The sequence below is a fragment of the Pristiophorus japonicus genome, chromosome 15, assembly GCF_044704955.1.
Source record: "Pristiophorus japonicus isolate sPriJap1 chromosome 15, sPriJap1.hap1, whole genome shotgun sequence".
In the NCBI taxonomy this organism is placed as follows: domain Eukaryota; kingdom Metazoa; phylum Chordata; class Chondrichthyes; family Pristiophoridae; genus Pristiophorus; species Pristiophorus japonicus.
Genome location: NC_091991.1, coordinates 98,966,009 through 98,982,378, shown reverse-complemented (window position 1 = coordinate 98,982,378; position 16,370 = coordinate 98,966,009). Strand labels below are relative to the sequence as shown.

The following is a 16,370-nucleotide window of genomic DNA, read 5'->3' as shown; positions in this document are numbered from 1 at the left end:
GTTCAAGAGGAAATTAACGCAATAGTAAGGAAGGACATTAGCTTGGATGACGTGGAATCTGTATGGGTGGAGCTGCGGAATACCAAAACGCAGAAAACGCTAGTGGGAGTTGTGTACAGACCACCAAACAGTAGTTGTGAGGTTGGGGACAGCATCAAACTAAAAATTAGTGATGCGTGCAATAAAGGTACAACAGTTATCATGGGCGACTTTAATCTACATATAGATTGGACTAACCAAACTGGTAGCAATACGGTGGAGGAGGATTTCCTGGACTCTTAGGGATGGTTTTCTAGACCAATATTTCGAGGAACCAACTAGAAGGCTGGCCATCCTAGACTGGGTGATGTGTAATGAGAAAGGACTAATTAGCAATCATGTTGTGCGAGGCCCCTTGGGGAAGAGTGACCATAATATGGTAGAATTCTTTATTAAGATGGAGAGTGACAGTTAATTCAGAGACTAGGGTCCTGAACTTAAGGAAAGGTAACTTCGACAGTATGAGACGTGAATTGGCTAGAATAGACTGGCAAATGATACTTAAAGGGTTGGCGGTGGATAGGCAATGGTAAACATTTAAAGATCGGATGGATGAACTTCAACAATTGTACATCCCTGTCTGGAGTAAAAATAAAACTGGGAAGGTGGCTCAACCGTGGCTAACAAGGGAAATTAGGGATAGTGTTAAATCCAAGGAAGAGGCTTATAAATTGGTCAGAAAAAGTAGCAAACCTGAGGACTGGGAGAAATTTAGAATTCAGCAGAGGACAAATGGTTTAATTAGGAGGGGGAAAATAGAGTACGAGAAGAAGCTTGATGGGAACATAAAAACAGACTGCAAAAACTTCTATAGATATGTGAAGAGAAAAAGATTAGTGAAGACAAACGTAGGTCCCTTGCAGTCAGATTCAGGTGAATTTATAATGGGGAACAAAGAAATGGCAGACCAGTTGAACAAATACTTCGGTTCTGTCTTCACGAAGGAAGACAAAAATAACCTTCCGAAAATACTAGGGGATCGAGGATCTAGTGAGAAGGAGGAACTGAAGGATATCCTTCGGTGTGAAATTGTGTTGGGGAAATTGATGGGATTGAAGGCTGATAAATCCCGGGGGCCTGACAGTCTGCACCCCAGAGTACTTGAGGAAGTGGCCCTATAAATAGTGAATGCATTGGTGATCATTTTCCAAGAGTCCATCGACTCTGGATCAGTTCCTATGGACTGGAGGGTAGGTAATGTAACATTACTTTTTAAAAAAGGAGGGGGAGAGAGAGAGAAAATGGGTAATTATCGACCGGTTAGTCTGACATCAGTAGTGGGTAAAATGTTGGAATCAATTATTAAAGATGAAATAGCAGCGCATTTGGAAAGCAGTGACAGGATCGGTCCAAGTCAGCATGGATTTATGAAAGGGAAATTGTGCTTGACAAATCTTCTGGAATTTTTTGAGGATGTAACTAGTAGAGTGGACAAGGGAGAACCAGTGGATGTGATGTATTTGGACTTTCAAAAGGTTTTTAACAAGGTCCCACATAAGACGCGGAAGAAAAGGGAAATTGTGTAGAACTAAACCGCGGGGCGACGCGAGGAATTGTGTAGAACTAAATCGCGGGGCGACGCGAGGAATTGTGTAAGGATAAAAGGAATTGTGTAAGGATAAAATTGGGCAATCGTGGATCCAAAAATAGAGCCGGCCAAAGAAAAAATTTAATTAATAAGCTTTGTTGAATGAAGAGAGACTTTTGTGAATGTCTATTTTGAATGAGAGTACGTGTGTGATTTTTTGACTGCGGAATGAATTTTTATGTTTTCATGTTTTTTTTAAATGGCCTGTTTGGAGGAGTGGAGCAGCTGGTTGCTTATTTTAGCTCCACCCACTTCTCCAAACAGAGTGAAAGTTTTTTCAACCCTTTGGAGTGTTGTCCTGTATGTGGGAAGTTTTAAGACATTTTCAGTTAGAAACGCAGGTGTGGATTTATTCGGATAAGTTACGGAGCTAGAAAATGCACAAAGGATAGGCTTGTTGAGTAAAAGATAAAAAATACATGGTCCTGGTGGTTGGAAAAAAAAAAGAATTTATTTGACACGCTCACTTACTTGTCGAAAGAAAACATGCAATGATTGATTACATTGGGTTGAAAGACATAAATTTAGTCTTGGAATGAGATAAAGAATGCCTTTTTAAAAATAGCTTCTAGCTCAAAAAAAAGGTTTTAAATAAAGATTGAAATTACAAAGTTTGAATTGGGATTTTGAGATATTCAGAGAAGGCATAGCAAAATACTGAGGTGGATTCAAAAAAAAAATTATTAAATTAAATCTGATCTCTTAAAGAAAAAAGGAGATATAAAACTAAAAGGTTTGGAAACAATCTAGAAATACCTTTAGGGGTCAGGTCAAACTCCTGGGCAAGTGGCGAGCTATCCGCGAAGGTGTAAAAGGGACTTTTGAAAAATGTTAAAAACAGCAAGCTTTAGCAGTTTAGAAGAGACATTTTAACGACTTTGAAACTGGAGCATTTTGAGATAACGAAAAGCAGCCCTCAAAGCCTAATTGCTGACTCCATTCTAGTTATGGAGAAAAGAAAAAGATAAAGACGCCACTTTAAAAGTAAACAAATGATTTTAAATTAACAAATTTATGGAGTCACGAGCCCTCCGTGTAAAATACAAAACCTACTTTGAAGAAAGGAGATCTGAAAAAAAAAGATGTAACGTACTAAATAAGTGCTGAAAAAAATGTGTTTGTGATGGAAAAAGACATAACTTACTGGTTGATGTTTGCTGTGAAAAAGATATTGGTTTAATTAGGAAAAAGAAAATTGGAAGAGGTAAAAGACACGACAGTGATAATGATTTTAAATTATGAGAAAGTTTCACTCCAGTTTGAAAGATTTCCGTTATTTATCAAGAAAAGTCCCGAACAGTCTAAACAAGCAGAAGGGTTTTGAAAATAACGAGGAGAAAAGATCTAAGCTATGCGAACTTAGCACAGAAAAAAAACTGGGAATTAGAGAATCTTACTGAATTTTAAAATTCTTATAGAAAATGGAACTGGCACGGATGTTTAGATTTTGTGCCGAGAGAGAAATAAAACACAAGATTTGCCCAGTGAACGGGACCGTAAAATAAAACGAAATGTTAAAATGTACACAGCGTGTGTGAAAATTGGATTTCAGTAAACAAAATAGCTATTAAAGATGTGTGGTCTCGTTTTAAATCAATCAAAAAAAATCTTTGTCAATTAGAAGTTAAGAAAACCTTGGAGTTTACTCTAAAATGCTGTCTTTCCTGATGAGAAGACTTTTATTATGACGGCTTTACTAATGATTTCTGCTTTTTTTAACGGATTCCTAATTTCTAAGCAAGTTTTGAAGGCACAAAGACTTTAAAAAAAAAAAAAGAATTTTTCGGATGATTACGTGAAGTCACGTAATGACATCAGGCTTTCTTACAAACCTGTAAAGGAGTTAACCCTTTCCATTGACAGCTGTTTTATACTGGACATTATTAATTTGGATTTCTTAATAGAATAACAGAGGAAATGGTGCGATACTCAGAATAAAAATAAAAACAGAACTAGCCTATGTAATAATACTCGCCTGATACAAATAAAAGAAAGATACTCAAACAAAACAAATTCAAGAGTTAAAAGCTAAGATAAATAAGCTGGAAGAGATTTTTAAAAAACGGGGCCAGACGGATAGTGCAGTGCGCAGCCATAGCACCATCACCTATGGCAATAGAGCCAATGTACCCCACGGTGGGTAAGTGTAGTCTTCAAACCCAACCTAACTTTACCTCCGATTTCAGAGTGACCACAACATGCATGGATAAAAGGTTCTGGTCTACTCATCTAACACCTGGTGACGACCAGGCTATCTGTTTAAAATTTGCAGATAAAACACTCACCGAGATGGGACCGCAGCGGCTACTTTGACTCTGGAGACTCGGGATACTGGGGACCTTGAGGCCCACGCAAGCACTGGATAATACAGATGGACTACGAGAGATATAGCACATGCAGGAAAGACACAACTACATGAACTAGCTTTGTTTAATTTGACTGCCGAAATATGCAGCCCAGCAGCCAAGGACTGGAGCAAGGACAGAACTTATTTTAACGCATGGCTATGTATAGTGTATTAAGTACGGTTGTAATGCAGCAGGCTGCCGATGCTATGGGCGCCAGTATATTCCGAGGACAGGAGCAAGTTCATAGGACCAAAAGGGGAAGGGCGCAGAAATCCAACTGGACGGAATTTCAGTTCGAGAAGCTCATGCCTGGGCGGACGAAGCTGCAAAACAAGCCGCCAAATCCACCCGCAAGAAACAGAGGGGTGGGAACAGAACAGAGCAAAAGGGGGGTGGGACCCTAGGATGTTTAGGGAAACTGGCCAGTGGTTAAAATAAAGACCAAGGAAGGTCTCTGGAATATAAGGTGTATGTCCTGAAGCGTGACACGGTTATAACACGGAGAAGCCGGTATTGATCATGCGCAGTGCAAACAAGAAGGAATACAACCTAAAAAGGGGGGCTAGTAATAAAAGAATCTAAAGAAAGGATATAATTTGGGGTGCGTCAGCGACTATTTATCCTAAACCTAATGGATAACATTTTTCCTAGCTTCTGTGGGAATGAAACTATAAGTCTATACCAGAACCTGGCACAACGGATCCTCGAAGGCCCGGAACCCAATACCCTGAGATTTAATGTCAGAAATGGAACAGGGCAAGGTCGAAAAAAAGGGGAATACTGGAAATACTAGTCACGGGTTATGCGGCAGGGGTTATGACGATGAATTCCATAGGCCTGTAGGCAATATACGACTGGGTTAACAACTTAATGGCGTAGTCTTGAGTGGTTTAGTGGGGAGGGACTTGGATAACCAAGCCCTACAAGCGCGGTTGGGAGATGGCACGGAAGGGGAACTGTTACAAGTGGCCCATACATTGCCGAAATGCCAAGACAATAAAATTGATCCACGGAATGGGGAAAGATATAAGTAAACGATTACAGGCTGAGATAGTTTGCTCCGGTTATGGGGCCTGGATATTAAGTGAGGTACAACATAATTTGGAGCAACTCCAGAATGGAGACATACCAGATTGGATTCCGAACAGCATACTTAACAATTGGACTCTAGATAAAAAAAAAAAATGAATAGCACATGCGAGGTACGAAGGAATAGTCATGCATGGGTGCCGAAATTCAGATGTATTAATGGGCGGGTGAATATGATCGGATTTGTGTTGTCCATACCACAGTATGATGTAACAAAGGGAGACCCCTTATATCAGATCGATAATATTGGTGAAGTGAGAAACCAAACTCTGTTACGTTACCATCAGCCTGCCAGACGGGTGATTAAAATTATTCCACCAAACAAATGGATGCATGCTGAGTATCACTCCTCTCGAACACGATCTTGAGACCATCGCTGCCCCGCAAGGGAACGGAGAGTGATGCGTGAGCACGGGGGCAGCCAACTTAACCATTAAGACCAGGGGAGGAGTCACCCCATGTGTCCTCATTACTCCTAATTTCTGCTTCAGACCCAAGGGAGAAATAGACATAGACGGATATCATATAGATCCCGAGACAACGGAAATCATCGACGGAACAATCACGGATACCCTCCGAGAAGGGTACGAAGAGGCGGTATGGGAACTGCAAGGCAAACAGATACCAGAACTAAATGAGGAACAATTACATTTGGTGCAAGGAATCCAGAATCAAAGACGACAGTATGTCCGGCTGATGGAAGAAATAGACAACTTACAGAGAGACACTAACGCAATGCTGGCTGATCAGCCCTGGTACTCAAAGCTGTGGGACATTGGACTTAATATTCAAATTCACCCATGGATAAGAATAATATCACATGTACTTGTAGTAATGCAGGGTCTGGTTCTGATGGTCATGATGGGATTAACATGTGCACGAATTAAACAGGCCAAACGATAAGTCTTGATTAAGGCCATAAGGGATGAAAATTTAAGCAGTCCTACAGGAAGGACTTACCTTATATAACTCTGTGGGAAGGTTTCAGGAGGTCCCGAAGCTTGGGAGATGGCCACCCAGGTGAACGAACCTATCTGGAACTTGCCTACAGGGAGATAGTTATTGGGAAATATGGCCAGCTTGGCGTATAGCCAAGGGCCAAAAGGGGGGAAATGCAAGAGAAAAATTTGGCATTAGGGGTACCAGTGGGACAAGGGTTAAAGTGCTGGTTCCTGCACTGGCCCATAAGGAGGTAAAAGGCTTCTCTTCGGCCTTGTACCAAGGCTCCAGAAGTTATCAATTCAATAATATTCCGACAGGAATACGATGTGAGAACCTAAACAGACACTGATAAGACCTTGCGAAGAGGCTCGAGGCGGACTCACAGACAATGAGGATCAGGAAAGAGAATGCGCACGGCTGAACGCAATACTCTTGGAATAAGCACCAGAGTTATCATGGAATGATAAAAGGGGGGAATGAGAATGTGTAAAAGGGTTGCGAAAGTGGGAGATGGCTAGAGAAGGTGGCAAAAGGATGGAGATAGGGAATCATGGGAAAATAGCTAAAGAAATGGTCAAGATGCAGACAACTGCAGAATCAACAGGAAAAAAAAGGGGTTACCAAGAGTTGAAGTTGAGGTTAGACACAGGTCATGAGAAAGCCCAAGGCAGCACAAAGAAAGAAAGCAATTCTAGATAGGAAGGGAAAAGTAATAGCTTCTACTGATAAGGAGGAAGAGAAACTAATTGGGTTCTTTACTGATAAGGGAAGACAGTGTAGCAAAGCTATAACTAACCTACCTGACACCAGCCCTAATTGGGAGACTTTCTTGCCTGCCATTGCACGTACTCTGGGGGGAGGCAGAAAGGGATTGGATAGACCAAGTGCTAATCAAATGTGTTCTGTTTTGAAAATGTATATCTACTGTGCTTTTCGCGCTGAAAAGGGCTTGTCCAGGGGAAGTTAAACAGGCTCTGATTGAGAGTGTCCCTTTGTTTTGACAAGTCCCGGCCGGAGAATCTTCAATAAAGGTCCTTTACAGAAAAGGCAAGGTGTTCGCGTCAGTGTATTCGCTGAAACAGATTGAGGGAAAAAGAATCCGTATTCACATTGGCTGCTGTGCAATGGTCACCCCACGTTAAAAGAATCCATGCACAGGCATCTTCTACCCTTCAGGATGTAGTTCAGGACCTAGAATGTCAGCTCCCTTATTGAAACACCTGTGAACTCATCCCTTTTTGGTGTGCAAGCAAGTCATCCTCGTTTCGAGGGACTGCCTAATACTACCTAATACTATAGGATGTGGTGGCCGCTTGTGCGAAGTTCAGCTCTCTGTAACATCACAGCTCATCAAATCTCAAATATTGAACACAAATCTGTGAATAAAAGTAATACAATCCTGCCAGACTGTTAAACCGAGTGAAGGATCATTTGATTCATCAATGACTGGCCTTCACCATATTTCCCTGCAGAATATTCTGCAACTCAGGAATAGGTTGGTTTGGGCCTGCACTGTGAGTAAATCTCACCAATGGGCGCTCCCATTGTGGAGTCTTGGCTGATGGGAGCCCGTGGGGAACTGTGTTATGGAGATCAGCGGGACTCACTGGATCTCGCTGGGCAACTGTCTGTGTCACACCTGATGTGGAGAGTTGATCTTAACACGCGGAAAATGTTCGATCCCAGAGCTAACAGCTGATGGGGAGGAGGGGTGGGTATCATGTTTAACCAGGCAACGTTCTCATTCTCATTTTAATATTCCCGTCTAATCCTCCAATTAATATTATATATTGCAGAGCATCACAATCTGGGAACGCCTATCACTTCCGTGGCTGAAGCTCCAAACAGGGGAGAAGATCCAACATCTTCAAGAATGAGAACGGACACAGGTAGGTTCAGAAAATATTTAAAATATCAATTCTGTCCTGAATGCTGGTGAACAAGAGGAGGATGTAGCCTCATAGTTATTTAAAATTGTAGAGAAGGATTTGGATCTGACGATAATAGCTGAGGTAGATCAGCCACATGGGTTCAGAGATACTGGCCTGGAAATCCCGGCCTCCCTGGGTCCATACGGAGTGTGTACGAACCCAGGAAGGCATTGCAAAAACCAGTTTTCAGTGCACAATGCACGTGCGCTGCAAACCGGCTTTTCCGATCTGTCAGATCTTCCGTATCTCGGGAGCCAGGACATTCGCGGTATTTACCCATATCTTGCACAGTGGATGTCCTGAAAACTCTTGCACCTGATAAAAGCAGGTGCACAGCCCGCTTCTACAGGTATAAGAGTTTTAAAACACACAAAAACATTGTAAAATGCAATTTAAAAACACATTTTATCGTTAAAAAACCTGGTTAAAATTTCCAAGTCAAATTTGTGACCATCGTGAGATACAGAGGTAGTAAAGCTGTGGATAATTCGTGTTTGACAAATTTGATACAGCTTTGTGAGAAGTGACTATATAGATTGATGGAACGCAGCACATGTGGTGTGAATGGGTTTTCAAAAGGTATTTGGTAATGTGGCTCACAGCATGCTCCAGCCGTTTGGTATAACAGGAAATGTAAGTGCCTGGGCAAAAAATTGATCCTGTGTTTAGTTTTCTATGTTTTACATCGAGTCTATAGCACAGAAACCGGCCATTCGGCCCAACTGGTCTATGCTGGCGTTTGTGTTCTAGACAATCCTCCTCACATCCCTTTTATCTAACTGTATCAGCATGGCAATTGTAACCTCCCAGTTCTGTTATCATCCTTGTGAATTGTTTGTGTTCACAGATCCGAACTCTACAATCTCTGAGTTCTTGACAAAGTTCGACGATTACCAACTGTTCCAGTTGATGAAATTCTACCGGGACAGACTGGAACAGGCGATGGAAGGAAGGGTGGATGGAGTCAGCTTGGTGTTAACATACAAGAGGCATTTTAGTGGCCAAGAACATCGGGTGAGTGGCAGGGGCACAGAATGATTTTGGATTATTTAAACATCACAAAATTGACAGCAAATCAGATCTTAGAATCATAGAATGTTACCGAAGAGAAATAGACCAATTATGAAATAAATCTACAAAACTGCAAATATTGTATATCTGAAACAATGATACAAAGGTCAAAAAATACCCAGCGGATCCGTCAGTGTCTGTACAAAGGACAGGGGAGCGGTTCGGGTATAATTCTTGTGTGGACTGAAATTAAAGGTAAGCACTTCTAGTGGGACTGGGAAAGGCAGATCCAGATGTAACAGACAGGAGTTGGAGGGAAGGTCAGGAGTTGACTGACCTGGAAACTACTTAAAGGAAATGAGAGATGACACACATCATCTGTGAAGATAAGGCATTTCAAGAAGAAAATGAACAATTGTTAAGATAATTAAAATATATGGGGTCCCAACAGTGACATTATACAAAACAAAACTGTGGAGAGCGATTAAACTTGCAGGTGTTGATACCCACATATATCACCGGGGGCCAATTCCAACTTCGGCCGAGCCGCAATATGGGCAGTAGAGCTTGCCGTGGAGCATCATTCCCCAGAAGTGCATCATGGGAAATTACATGCAAGCAGCCTGCAATGTTCCATCAGTTACCATTAATGAGTAGAACTAAATGGAAAGCAGAATCGGAGCAGGATGTTCAATCTGCTCCCAACACAAGTTGAAAATCTAAGCAACCGAGTCTAATCCCCAACCTCCTGCTCACTGCGCATTACTGTTAATATCCCACCCAGTATAATCTCAACCTGCTGCTCACTGTCCATTACCGTTAATATCCCACCCAGTCTAATCCCAACCTGCTCACTGCCCATTACCGTTAATATCCCACCCAGTCTAATCCCAACCTCCTGCTCACTGTCCATTACCGTTAATATCCCACCCAGTCTAATCCCAACCTCCTGCTCACTGTCCATTACCGTTAATATCCCACCCAGTCTAATCCCAACCTCCTCCTCACTGCCCAATACTGATAATATCCCTGCTTGACAAATCTTCTGGAATTTTTTGAGGATGTAACTGGTAGAGTGGACAAGGGAGAACCAGTGGATGTGGTGTATTTGGACTTTCAAAAGGCTTTTGGCAAGGTCCCACACAAGAGATTAGCGTGCAAAATCGAAGTACATGGTATTGGGGGTAATGTACTGGCGTGGATAGAGAACTAGTTGGCAGACAAGAAGCAAAGATGGGATTAACAGGTCCTTTTCAGAATGGCAGGCAGTGACTAGTGGAGTGCCGCAGGGCTGGGACCCCAGCTCTTTACAATATATATTAATGATTTAGTTGATGGAATTGAGTGTAATATCTCCAAGTTTGCAGATGACACGAAACTTGGTGGCGGTGTGAGCTGTGAGGAGGACACTAAGAGGCTGCAGGGTGACTTGGACTGGTTAGGCGAGTGGGCAAATACATGGCAGATGCAGTATAATGTGGATAAATGTGAGGTTATCCACTTTGGGGGCAAAAACACGAAGGCAGAATATTATCTGAATGGCGGCAGATTAGGAAAAGGGGAGGCGCAGAGAGACCTGGGTGTCATGGTTCATCAGTGATTGAAAGTTGGCATGCAGGTACAGCAGGCGGTGAAGAAGGCAAATGGTATGTTGGCCTTCATAGCAAGGGGATTTGAGTATAGGAGCAGGGAAGTCTTGCTGCAGTTGTACAGGGCCTTGGTGAGGCCCCACCTGGAATATTGTGTTCAATTTTGGTCTCCTAATCTGAGGAAGGACGTTCTGGCTATTGAGGGAGTGCAGCAATGGTTCACCAGACTGATTCCAGGGATGGCTGGACTGACATATGAGGAGAGACTGCATCAACTGGGCCTTTATTCACTGGAGTTTAGAAGGATGAGAGGGGATCTCATAGAAACATCTAAGATTCTGACTGGACCGGACAGGCTAGATGCGGGAAGAATGTTCCCGATGTTGTGGAAGTCCAGAACCAGGGGACACAGTCTTGGGATAGGTGGCAGGCCGTTTAGTACTGAGATGAGGAGAAACTTCTTCACTCAGAGTTGTTAACCTGTGGAATTTCTGCTGCAGAGAGTTGTTGATGTCAGTTCACTGGATATATTCAAGAGGGAATTAGATATGGCCCTTATGGTTAAGGGGATCAAGGGGTATGCAGAGAAAGCAGGAAAGGGGTACTGAAGGAATGATCAGCCATGATCTTATTGAATGGCGGTACAGGCTCGAAGGGCCGAATGGCCTACTCCACCTATTTTCTATGTTTCTATATCCCACCCAGTCTAATCTCAACCTCCTGCTCACTACCCATTACCGTTAATATCCCACAGTCCAGGCCCAATATTCTGTTCACTCCATACTCGAGAATTCATTTTTATCCACGCAGCAATAGAAATATTTTTGATTTAAATAAAATGCCGACTTGCTTCCAAAATAGTTCCAAATGTATTGTGAGCACCTCGTGCGTAAAGTTGGTTCGTTAAATTTACCCTGAATGTTTCAAATTAGCCTTAATTTGTGCCCTCTGGAAACTCAGTAACTAATTATTTGAAGACTTGCAGCATTTCTTCACTTAATCTGTTCACTTCTGATGGAATGCGCCTAAAGTTCTCAAATCCCTCTCTTTAACAGCATCTCCAATCCCTGATAACATCCAAGTGATTATAAACAGCATTTTTTCCATTGCTTTTACTTCCTTCCAATAATGGAATCAACAAAATTGCACAAAACAGAGGAAATGAGATGAACGGATTGTCATATAAAGAAAGGTTGAGCAGGTTGGGCCTATACTCATTAGAGTTTAGAAGACTGAGAGGTGATCTTATTGAAACATATAAGATTCTGAGGGGGCTTGACAAGGTAAATGCAGAGAGGATGTTTCCCATTGTGCCCAATTCTTGGCAACTGCACTTTAGGAAGGATGTGAAAGCCTTAGAGAGGCACATGATGGATTCCAGGGATGAGAGACTTCAGTTACGTGGATAGACTGGAGAAGCTGGTGTTGTCTCCTCAGAGCAGAGAAGGTTGAGAGGAGATATTTGAGAGAGGTGTTCAAAATCACGAGGGCACTCGACAGAATAGATAGTGAGAAACTGTTCCCATTGGCAGAAGGGTCGAGACCAGAGGACACAGATTTAAGGTGATGGGCAGAAGAACCAATGGTGACATGAAAAACTTTTTTACGTAGCTGGAGGTGGTATTCAATAAGATAATGGGATTAAAGGCAGATAAATCCCCTGGATGGTTTGCATCCTAGGTTCTTAAGAGAAGGAGCAGCAGGGATTGTGAATGCATTGGTTGTAATTTACCAAAATTCCCTGGATTCTGGGTAGGTCCCAGCAGATTGGAAAACTGCAAATGTAACGCCCATATTTAAAAAAGGAGGCAGACAAAAAGCGGGAAACTATAGACCAGTTAGTTTAATATCTGTGGTTGGAAAATGTTGGAGTCCAGTATTAACGAAGCAGTAGCAGGACATTTGGAAATGCAAAATTCAGTCAGGCAGATTCAGCATGGATTTATAAAGGGGAAGTCATGTTTGACAAATTTGCTGGAATTCTTTGAGGATGTAATGAACAGGGTGGATAAAGGGGAACTAGTAGATGTGGTGTATTTGGACTTCCAGAAGGCATTTGACATGGTGTCACATAAAAGGTTACTGCACAAGATTAAAGTTCACGGGGTTGGGGGTAATATATTAGCATGGATGGGGGATTCGCTAACTAACAGAAAACAGAGAGTCGGGATAAATGGTTCATTCTCTGGTTGGCAACAAGTAACTAGTGGGGTGCCGCAGGGATCAGTGCGGGGATCCCAACTATTTACAGTCTATATTAACGACTTGGAAGAAGCGACTGACTGTAACCTAGCCAAGTTTGCTGACGATACAAAGATGGGAGGAAAAGTAATGTGTAAGGAGGACACACAATATCTGCAAAAGGACATTGACAGGCTAAGTGAGTGGGCAAAAATTTGGCAGATGGTGTATAATGTTGGAAAGTGAGGTCATGCACTTTGGCAGAAAAAAAAAATCAAAGAGCAAATTATTATTTAAATAAGAATTTAAAAATTGCAAAGAGCTGCAGTACAGCGGGACTTGGGGGTACTTGTGCATGAAATACAAAAGGATAGACTGCAGGTACAGCAAGTGATCAGGAAGGCCAATGGAATATTGATCTTTATTGCAAAGGGGATGGAGTATAAAAACAGGGAAGTCTTGCTGCAGCTATACAGGGTATTGGTGAGGCCACACCTGGAATACTGCGTGCAGTTTTGGTTTCCATATTTACGAAAGGATATACTTGCTTTGGAGGCAGTTCAGATAAGTTGATTCCGGAGATGGGATTGACTTGTGAGGAAAGGTTGAGTAGATTGGGTCTCTACTCATTGGAATTCAGAAGAATGAGAGGTGATCTTATCGAAACGTATAAGATTATGAGTGGACTTGACAAGGTGAATGCAGAGAGGATGTTTCCACTGATGGGGGAGACTAGAACGAGAGGGCATAATCTTAGAATAAGGGGCCGCCCATTTAAAACAGATGTGGTGAAATTTCTTCTCTGAGTGTTGTGGATCTGTGGAATTCGCTGCCTCAGAGAGCTGTGGAAGCTGGGACATTGAATAAATTTAAGACAAAAATAGACAGTTTCTTAAACGATAAGGGGGCGGGCGGGAAAGTGGAGCTGAGTCCATGATCGGATCAGCCCTGATCTTATTGAATGGCGGAGCAGGCTCGAGGGGCCGTATGGCCTACTCCTGTTCCTATTTCTTATGTTCTTAAAGGATCATGCAGGCAGATTTAATTGTGGCTTTCAAAGGTGAATTGGTGAAAACATTTCCAGGGCGAGGGAGAGATGGCAGGAGAGTGAAAATAGTTGAGGTGCTCTTGCAGATAGCCGGCACATGCTCGACTGGCCGAATGGTCTCCTGCGCTGTAACCATTCTATGAATTCCTGCAGCGATGTCCTGTGGTTGCAATGAATGGCCTCCAACAACCAGAAGGTATTATTCCTTTGTACAATGTATTATTCCAACCAGTGGAGTGAATTGCCTCCATCGTGCTCTTTGATACCGCGCTCAAATGCTGTCTTGATGTCGTCAGTCACTCTGACCTTGCCTCCGGAATTCAACTCTTTGGTCTGTTTTTGGTGCTGATTGTTCCTGGTGGACACCAAATTGAGCTTATTGATGAGTAAGTGATGCTTGATCGAAATGTTGACAACGCCTTCCATTACGTTGCAGATGATTGAGATTAGGTTGATAGGTCAGGAATTGGCCAGGTTGGATTTGTCCTGCTGTTTGTGGACAGGACATACCTGGGCAGTTCTCCAAATTGTCGGATAGATGCCAGTGTTGTAGCTGTACTGGAACACCTTGGCGAGTGGCGCGGCTAGTTCTGGAGCACAAGTCTTCAGCACTGCAGCCGGGATGTTGTCGGGGCCCATAGACTTCGTGGCTGTTCGGGAACAACCAGACTAGAGGCTTGGCACATTCCAGTGCACAGGTCTTCAACACGACAACCAAAGTGTTGGCGGGACCTGTAGTCTTTGCTGTGTCCAGTGCATTCAGTCTTTTCTTTACGCATGGTGTAAATTGAACTGGTTGGGAACTGGACACTAAATCTCCCATCAGGCCTGGCTGACTGCAGTGCTTTCTCCAAGTGTTTTTCAACATGGAAGAGTACTGATTCATCAACTGAGGAAGGGCAGTAGATGGTAATTAGCAGGAGGTCTCCTTGTCCACATTTGGCCTAATGCCATGGGTCCGGAGTCAATGTTGATGACATCCAGGACCGCTGCTTCCCAACTGTATACCACTTTGTCCCAGCTCTGGTGGGCCTGAACATACCCAGCGATGGTGCCGGAGGATAGATATGATTCTGAGAGTCCAACTGTGTCACACTGTTGTTTGACAAATGTCACTCGACCCCAGATGCTACAGAGGAGGAACTTGCATGGTAAATTATTCTGGATTTTTCATCATCCTGTCCCAATCAGATGTCGAGGCCAAAGCCACTTGATCCGCCGGGTTTTATTCTGCTATATCCTTTAAAGAGACTTGCTCGACCATTTCAGAGGCGACTACATTGGTGAAGAGCTGAAGTCACTTATCAACCAGACTTAAAAGGACATTAGGCTTTAGGACAATCTTCTTTACTGATGCCAGCTTTTTATTTTCAAATGTTTCAAACTCAAATTTGAAATCAAATTCACAAAATGCCATTGTGGGATTGGAACTCTTGTCTGCTAGTCTAGTAACATAACCAGCAAGCTACCTTACCATTGTCTCAAAGTATCATATTGTCAATCACTAATCTAATATCTTGTTGGACACTGAAGGACAGCGAAAACGAATCCCACTAAAACTACTGCAGATTGTCAGTGATTTCTCACCCACTCAACAATATTTCTGCTTTCTATTTTAGATTCATCACAATTATTTGTTGGTAATGAATGAATCAATATATTTGTAGAATATTCAGCCCTTGTTCAGAATGGATCAGTACCTGGCCCAGTGACTGCTTTCTGTGCTCAAAACAACTGGGAGATCCCATCACTGAGCAGATCCTTTCCTTCTTATTCTCAGTGTTTGTCTTTCACTCCGCTCCTCAATATATTCATTATTATTCTTTACAGAAAGTCACTGAGCTCACGGAGAAGGGAAACCGGGCGGACAGTTCCAAACTTCTCCTAACTCTGGTGATGGAGAAAGGCTCTCGGGGCCCGAAGGGTGATGTGGGAATCCTTCGTGGAAATGCACCATGGGGTAACAAAGTTGGACAAAATACTGAAAGAAATACAGGAGCTTGGTACGGTAAATCACACACTGAATTTAATTTCCGATTCAAACAATGCAGATTTTACCGTAATATTACACAGATCTGATTTCATGAAAGTTAATTGATTTAAACAGGTTCTGATCTATTTGGTCATATGGACATCGCACGAGGCTTATCCGAAGTACCCAGTCACCTGAAAGGCAAGTGATGACATGGCGATTTCAAACCGTTTATTTCATCTGAGAATCAGAATATTTCAGTGTAGCAATTTGTTTAGAGATTGTCAGAATCTGGGAATCAGAAGTTTAAAGGCTGGGGAAACTGGATTGAAAGTTGTTTGGATTTGTCATCAATCCTCAAAACAATTTCTAAGTTTGTGATGGGGTTGAGGTGGTTAAGTCAATGTTGAGTAGAACTGCAACAAATTACTGGAGGACTTTAATAAACTTAGGGAATTGACGAATGAATTTCTTCACATAAATGTGAGGTATTACATTTGGGAAGGAAGAATAAGGAGGCCATTTATTACTTGGAAGTTGAGAGTCTGGGTGGTGCAGAGGAACAATGGAATCTCCGAGTACAAATACACATCAATAAAAGTAGTGAGACAGGTTAAGCATGGGCAGATCTG

At 42.5% G+C, this 16,370-nt stretch overlaps 1 pseudogene; it reads left to right on the top strand.

Moving 5' to 3' along the window:
* The window catches only part of LOC139280924 (NACHT, LRR and PYD domains-containing protein 3-like), an 87,502-nt pseudogene that overhangs the window by 50,228 nt on the left and 20,904 nt on the right, over positions 1–16,370 (top strand).